The sequence below is a fragment of the Carlito syrichta genome, unplaced genomic scaffold (assembly GCF_000164805.1).
Source record: "Carlito syrichta isolate Samal-C Ts95f unplaced genomic scaffold, Tarsius_syrichta-2.0.1 Scaffold311949, whole genome shotgun sequence".
Taxonomy (NCBI): Eukaryota; Metazoa; Chordata; class Mammalia; order Primates; family Tarsiidae; genus Carlito; species Carlito syrichta.
In genome coordinates this window covers 1,332,925-1,340,130 of record NW_007256045.1, presented here as the reverse complement: position 1 = coordinate 1,340,130, position 7,206 = coordinate 1,332,925, and positions in this window count along the sequence as shown.

The following is a 7,206-nucleotide window of genomic DNA, read 5'->3' as shown; positions in this document are numbered from 1 at the left end:
AGGGAGGGGGAGTTTGGTTCTTTCTTGCCTCTCTCGCTCGCTCTCTCTCCCTCTCGCTCTCTCTCCCTCTCTCTCTTTTGGAAAAAAAAAAGCAAAATAGCGAAGTCCTGGGGAAAGGCGAGGCAGAGAGTAAAGGGGGGAGGGGGAGGCTGAGCCGACGAGCTGCCCGAGCTACAGCTCGAAGATGAAAAAAGATTTTAAAGCCTCTGATCCAGCAAGAAGAGTTTAAAGCAATTGCTGAGTTTTATAGCACTCGTGACGTCAGGTCCAAATGGGAAATTGACTGGCACTCCGGGCCAATGGGAGGCGGCGAAAGCGGCCGCGATTAGCATAATAGTATAGAAACAAGGAAACTTTTCGGAGCTGTCAATCAGGACCCAATCAGCTGACTGTCAGCTGGGACGGGCTGGCTTAACCCTTCCCGCGCCGCAGCCTCCCAGGGAGGGAGCGAGGCCCGGCGTAAAGTTTGGGGTAACCGGGGAAGGAGTTTTCCAGAGGGGCTTCGGGAACCCGGGCGGATCCGGGAGGACGGTCTGCTTTTCTTTGGAGATGGCGCGAGGCTTGCCTTCCCGAGCCCCAGCCCGCCGGCCTTTCTCTCCTCTGGGATTGGCCCGACGCTCTTTCCCCTGCCTGCGCCCCACTCCAGGGTGCTGCATTCGCCTCCCCGGCTTTTTACCCCCTCTCCGCCTTTGGCATCCAGGTGTCTGCCTGGACGACTTTCCTTCCTCCAGTCTGGCTGTGCCTGGAGCCCAGACTTGGCCCCAACTCTTTGTCCCTCTCCGGGGCGCCCGTGCGGGGAAGGAATTAGGGGTGGTGGCGGCGGCGGGGATGCGCTAGGGTCCCCGAGCCCGGAGAGCGCGCGGGACGCCGCCCCGCCGCGCGCCTGCCAGGGGGGCTCCGAGTCCGCGGAGAGCGAAAGCCCGCGTTATCGCCCTCTTTGAAAAGAGGTACCGTAAGTCGTGTAGGGGCCGTTCTTCGCGGGAACCGGCTGCCCGCGGGCGTCGCGTGCCCTTGGATGGAGCGAGCGCCCATGCGAGCTAACTCCCCGGAATTGCTCAGAGTCAGGTCAGCCGGGTGCAGCCCTCGGGCTCCAGACTGTGGCCTGAGTTTGGCCTTTGAGATTCATATTTCTCTCTCTTTCTTTCCCCCCCCCCGAATCACCCATCCCCTTGTGAAATCCGACCTCTGTTTATCACGGTCGGGCGCGCCCTTTGCACTTTTACGTTACACTTAATTATTTCGGACTTGATCCTGGCAGGTAACGTGGGGGAGGGAGGGGGTGGCAGGAGAACGATACCCCCAGCCCCGCTGACCAGCTCCCCTCGAAGGGTTAAATTTTAAACAGCGGTTTCTCGGACGAACCCGGAAACCCAGAGTGGGGGTGTGATGGGGGAGCTGAGTCTCCCCCTCCCCGTTGCAAATGCTAATAATGTGTTCGGTGTTCTAGATCGATTCTGCTAAAGCTTATGAAAAAGCCAAAAGAGAGGAAAGAAAGAAAAAGCAAAGAAACAGAAAGAAACAACTCTGTTTCTAAGATTTTAAAGCGATAGGCAAGTCGCAGAAACCGAGATTTATTGGGAAACGAGAGTGCGTGAAGCCGACCCGGCAATTTGGAACACCAGCCCGCCTGCTTGGACATTGGGACTGCTGATTCCTCCAATTAATGAAATGCATTCAGTGTTAATCGTATTTATTTTACTTTATGGGAGGGGGAGACGCTAGGAGCGTGCATTAAAAAAAAAAAAAAAGTCTGAAAAGCCTGCAAAAGGATCGAAGAGTGAAAACTATTGTGGGACCGAGTTGGTTTTTGCCTCAACAGCGCCACCTTTCGGCAAAGGTCAGTGGAAATCGATCCGTGTCCCGTTTTGTTGATAAAGTGAAATGAAGCTGCTTTCCCAAGGTGGGAGGAGGAAAGAGGCACACAAAGTTATTTGGGCTGAAGTGGGAGAACCCGACCCTGTAGGAAAGGGCCCTAAAGCAGTGCTGGCAGATGCATGAATGACTTTTTCCCCCTTCTTGCCCTCCTTGATGGTTGACAAAGAGGCCGGGGAGCACAGACGCCCTCGGGGTATAATTCTGGCCGCAAGACCTTCGCCAGTGGATCCCATGTAACAGGGCCCCAAACCCTTTAAAAGTGCCGGGATAGATTTTCAACGGGCTTTATGGAAATATCAATAGAATTAAAGTTACTTGTAATTCAGTGATAAATGAGATGTCTCTAGTAAGTAAGATTAAGTGCAGTGCCATAAAGTTGTTTATCTGAAAAGTAATTCTCAGAAAACCTGACTTCTGACACTTAGTCATATATTAAGCCAGCTTTTTGAACATTGCACTTCAGAATGGTTTGACCCACCCCGCAGCATACTTGACTATTTATAACAAGATCTTAGGTGTCTCTCACTCATTCCACACACCAGATGAGACCTGTGTTAATTTCTCGGATCTGGTAGCCTCCCTTTCAGCAAACCCACACATCTCTGATCGAAGCCCCCTCCCCCAAAGATTTGTAGGCACATCCTAATCCTAACAGGTAGAGCTTTGGGTATTTTCTAGACATGTACTTTTTATTTTCATCATCACTGCAGAGAAGTTGTTTATAAGGGTAATTTTGGTTTTATAGGAGCACTTTGTTGGGTGAAATAAACTGTCTATTACCAGTTTGGAAAAGAAAGAGTGAATATTATGTCAATATTTATGCAACCTAGCAGAATTCCCTTGCTTTCCTCCTCTCTAACAATATTTTACCTAGTAATGAAGTTAAGGGATTATAGTTTATGTATTCAGAGGAAAATCCACTGCTTAAATTACATAAACATTATGTCATTTAGCATTGTCCATGGCAATAGTTTTCTAGGTCTTTTAAAAAGTCTGTAGCCACAAATGCCTGAAGTTTATGTTTTTCATGTAAAATATAAATTTAAATGCATTTATCAGGAATTGGTTTTTTTGTTTATGATACTTTTCAATCCTTTTGCGTCACATTTTTGTTAAAAGTTGTAAGGAGTGATTACTGCCTCTCCAAAAAATTATTTTTGGCCGGGAGCATTGAAACTCCTACATTTATAAATAAGCAATATTTTATAAGTGAAGTTTGCTAATGACGAAGTGCATGCCATATAAATTCATGGCCAAGTACCTCATTGTTGCATTGTTATATATCATTTCTAGAAATCAAATGCCCATGTTTGGGCAGCTAAATGTATTATCTGCACATTTTTATGGTTTATTTTTGTACTCTGCTGTCAAACCATAGTGTTTTTCTTTCTCTCGTTGCAGAGGCTTTTATAGTTTCCGATTTTCTCTTGAAATAAAATAGAGGATCAGAATTATTCTTTCGATGTGTGACAGTAGTGCTCTTAGGCTTATAACTTAATTCTCATTTTTGTCCCTTTTCCTTTATTATTTAGTGATTCACCAGGAGTGTCTAAACATTTACAGTTCCCTGTTAGCAGCATTTTTTTGCTAACAATTGAGCTCCCTCATTTTAATTAGTACTATTCAGGTTTTTGATTCTCTGCAATTATAGTGGGCCACATTTCTTTAGACTTCTTTGCTAACATTGTTTGTTTCACTGCTATCCAAGCCAATCTAATCCAAATACAATGTGAACTGTGTTTTCTTACTGCTTAACATCCCTTGCTATATATACTCTCGTAATCTCTGTAGAACAATATACAGTAATTTAGAAACCATGGGTTTGTCATTATTGACCAATTCGAACCAGCAGCATTAAAGTTTCTGAAAGCAATGAATATTTATAGAAGATTTTTGAGGGGGAGGAGGGCATGGGTCGAATCACGTAGAATATTGTGAAACAGTAACATAAAAAACACAATTGTAGTTTCATGTCAGTCCATACATAGCAACTTCATCCAAAAATGAAAAACAAAGCCCTGTTCATGTCCAAATGACCAAGATTAAAAGCTAACAGGAATATATTTTTTCATGGTTGTGAGTTATAGCCAGTCAAGTACACCATGTAGGAATTGGATATATGTAATCTGAATAGGACAGGATACATCAAGTGTAGTATCTGAACTCTCTGTTTATCTAAGAGCTGATTTTATGGTGCAGAACTAACCAGTGTCCAGTAAATTTCACTCCAAAAGCAACTCAATTGATTTGAGAAAGAGTTCTTCGGAGTAACTGAATGATAAGGCATACCCTGTTCTTAGGTCTAGTGTAAGATAAATCCTTTTAACTGTCTTCAGTTAGCACGGTAAGTAAATCACAAATCACTGTTAGCAGTTTCATGGAAGAAAATTAATAGAATCAGACGAGATAATCTGATAAGGGTAAAATTGCTGAGGAAACAGTCTTGCCTCATATTGGAGGATGTGAAACAACAGTCTGATTACTAGGAGTCGTTATGAATAGGTGAATTATGTGCTAAATAATCATCAGAGTAATTCAGCATTTATTAATTCTTTTCTCTTTAAGCAGTTCACAGTTGTAAGTTAAAGCCGCTCTCTCTTTGAAGACACATCTTTTATAATTTTTATTAGAGGTAATTTATTATTTGCATTACCTGTATTTACTTCATAATTGAACATTTTGCATTCAAATTTATGTAATGCATTATGCTTCAGAATATATTTCTGCCTGATTAGCATAAATAGTCACTTACCTCATGAATTACTAACAAAGTTTATCTTAAAATATAGGCTTTTTTATTAAGTGGAGCACAAACATATGTACAATAAATTCTGATTTTCTGGTGCAGTTAGAGAACAACTCACATTTGCTTACGGGAAGGCAAGAGGAGGAAGCAAAATGTAGACAAATGAGACTTGTAGGTTTCTTTCCAAGGGCATCATTTCGATGGGGGTGCGTGTGTGGGGTGCGGTTGAGAGAAGAATAAAGGAGAAGGCATTGAGCTTTCCATGTGTTGTTTGGGATGCTCATTGGGTGATCTCATCTCGAAATGTGGATTCTGGAATAACCTGTCATTAGTGAGCTCTACATTTGTAGAGATCCATGGTAGCGAGTAGACAGCATTGACAGAGTTTGGAGATTTTGTTTATTTGTTTGTCTTTTTCTCTGCAGGTTCCTTCCTTAGAACTCAATATATACCATTTAACGGAATACTTGTTTTGCACCAGAGATGTGAAAAACCCAGATGTCTTCTCCAGTGAGAATTCCTGAAAAGGTGTACCAGCCTTCTTTTATTTCTTCATCTGACAAAGACACCCACCATGGCCTGCCAGGCAAGGGGTGGTAATAAATAGTCTCGTGCAAGCATGAACGTCAGAATGAAAAGATTTCTTTTGGTTTTAGGCAATAGACAATGATTTAAAAAAATGCTAGAGCCAGGCCTGGTGAAGTGGCTCACATCTGTAATCCCAGCACTTTGGGAGGCCGAGGTGGGCAGATCATTTGAGCCTAGGAGTTCAAGACTAGCCTGGGCAACATAGCGAGATCTCGTCTTTACAAAAAAAAAGAAAGAAAGAAAGAAAAAAAAATGGGTAAAATGCTGGGGCCTATTTCCCTACTGTTACTATCCAGAATTTTCTTTCTTTCTCCCTCTTTTCTTTTTCCAGGCCTAGCCCTCTCCTTAGATTTTTCTCTTCCCTCAGTTAGGGTCTGCATGATTCACTCTTCTCTTTTGATCCTATTCACAGCTTATACCGGTGAGGGAATTTGTCTTAAAGCATTCAACCCTTCAAAGATTTTTTTATTGTGGTAAACTCAGAACTGATTAAAAAAAAACAGGAATAGAAAAAGAGACTTGATATCGGAGCAATCTTTATGCATCGTGTGCCTTTTGTTCATGATAACTCAGAGGAAAGGCTTGCCGGTGGCGCCTGCTCTGTGAAGTTGTATTCACTCTCCTTCCCACCCCTGGTTATGGGGTGATTCATGGTTCCTGTTCCTAAGGCATTTAGCAGCCATTCAACCTGGGAAATAAATGGAGTTCTAGAAAATATAGACCAAATGTAAAGACTCTAGTGATTACCAGGATGACGCTTGTGGTTTCTGGGTTTGTTTTGACTGGGGCTGAGGAGAGGAGTCTCTTATGGCCCTATTTTATGCCTTAGTTCTTGGTGGCATCAGGGGCATTCCTGGGCTTTCTGTGTGTTGTTCTGTGCATTGAGAATGGTAGACATGCCCAGGGACCTTCTCACAGCATCACTCACCACGACCCAGTGTTCCTGATCTGACGAAGAGCAGAAAATTGGGCTACTACCCCACCCACACCAAATAAAAATGAAAATAAGGCTTATGACCCCCTGCTAGTATTTCTCATTGAGTTATTTTGTAATGGTGATGCATGGCCCACGTTCAATAAGATAGAATGAGATAGAAATAAATAGGAGCGCATCCAACGAAAGGACTGCTAGTCCTCATCTCTACCTTAGTCCCCTAATCTGGGTCTCAGAAGTTGCCATCTGTAATCATTGAGGTCCCTGTATATCCTATCCTGTTCAAAGAACAGAATCATCACAGCATATACATAGTTCTGTTTTTAACTTGTGCTACCTTTAAAACACATTCATCTTAATCTCAAAAAGAGGTTTTGGGCACTTCTCTATTCTTGGGCAGAATTCACCTAATGGTCTATCAGATTGGCAGGAGATTAGGGATCTGATTTTAACACCATCCTTCCAACCAATGTAGGGATCTGGCTCTGCTTTTCAGCCCCCTGGGAGGTGAGCTGGCAGCATCCAGGGTCAATTTCTCTACTAAGTAAAGCAGACACTGTACTTAGGGCCTGCGAGACTGTGTGTGATCTACAAAAACATTTGAATTTCTTTTAAAATCAGAAGAATACAAAAGGAATATAATCTAGCATGAATTTACACCTATCATAAATTTTAAAATCTTTTTTATAGAACAAGGGGTTCATATAAGCTAAAGTGCCCAGAGTCCACAAAAATCCACACATGACCCTGACAGCTTGTACTTGATTACCTCCAGTGACAGGGCCTCACTATGTGTCAGTTTTCTTTTTCATCCTGTCCCTCTATCTCCCCATCATTCTTGAGGTGGTTAAGGAAGCTTTTTTCGTTTTTTTTTTGCTTTAACATAACATCATACTCCCTTCTTCTATACATAAGTCCTGATTTTATCTACTCATGAGTCCATGTATAATAAATATCCACGTGCCACAGGGTCTTTGGGAATTTGGAGACAGCAAATATGGCAGTACCTTTATTTTTATTTTATTTTGTTTTTTTTTTGAGTTGGAGTCTCACGCTGTCGCCC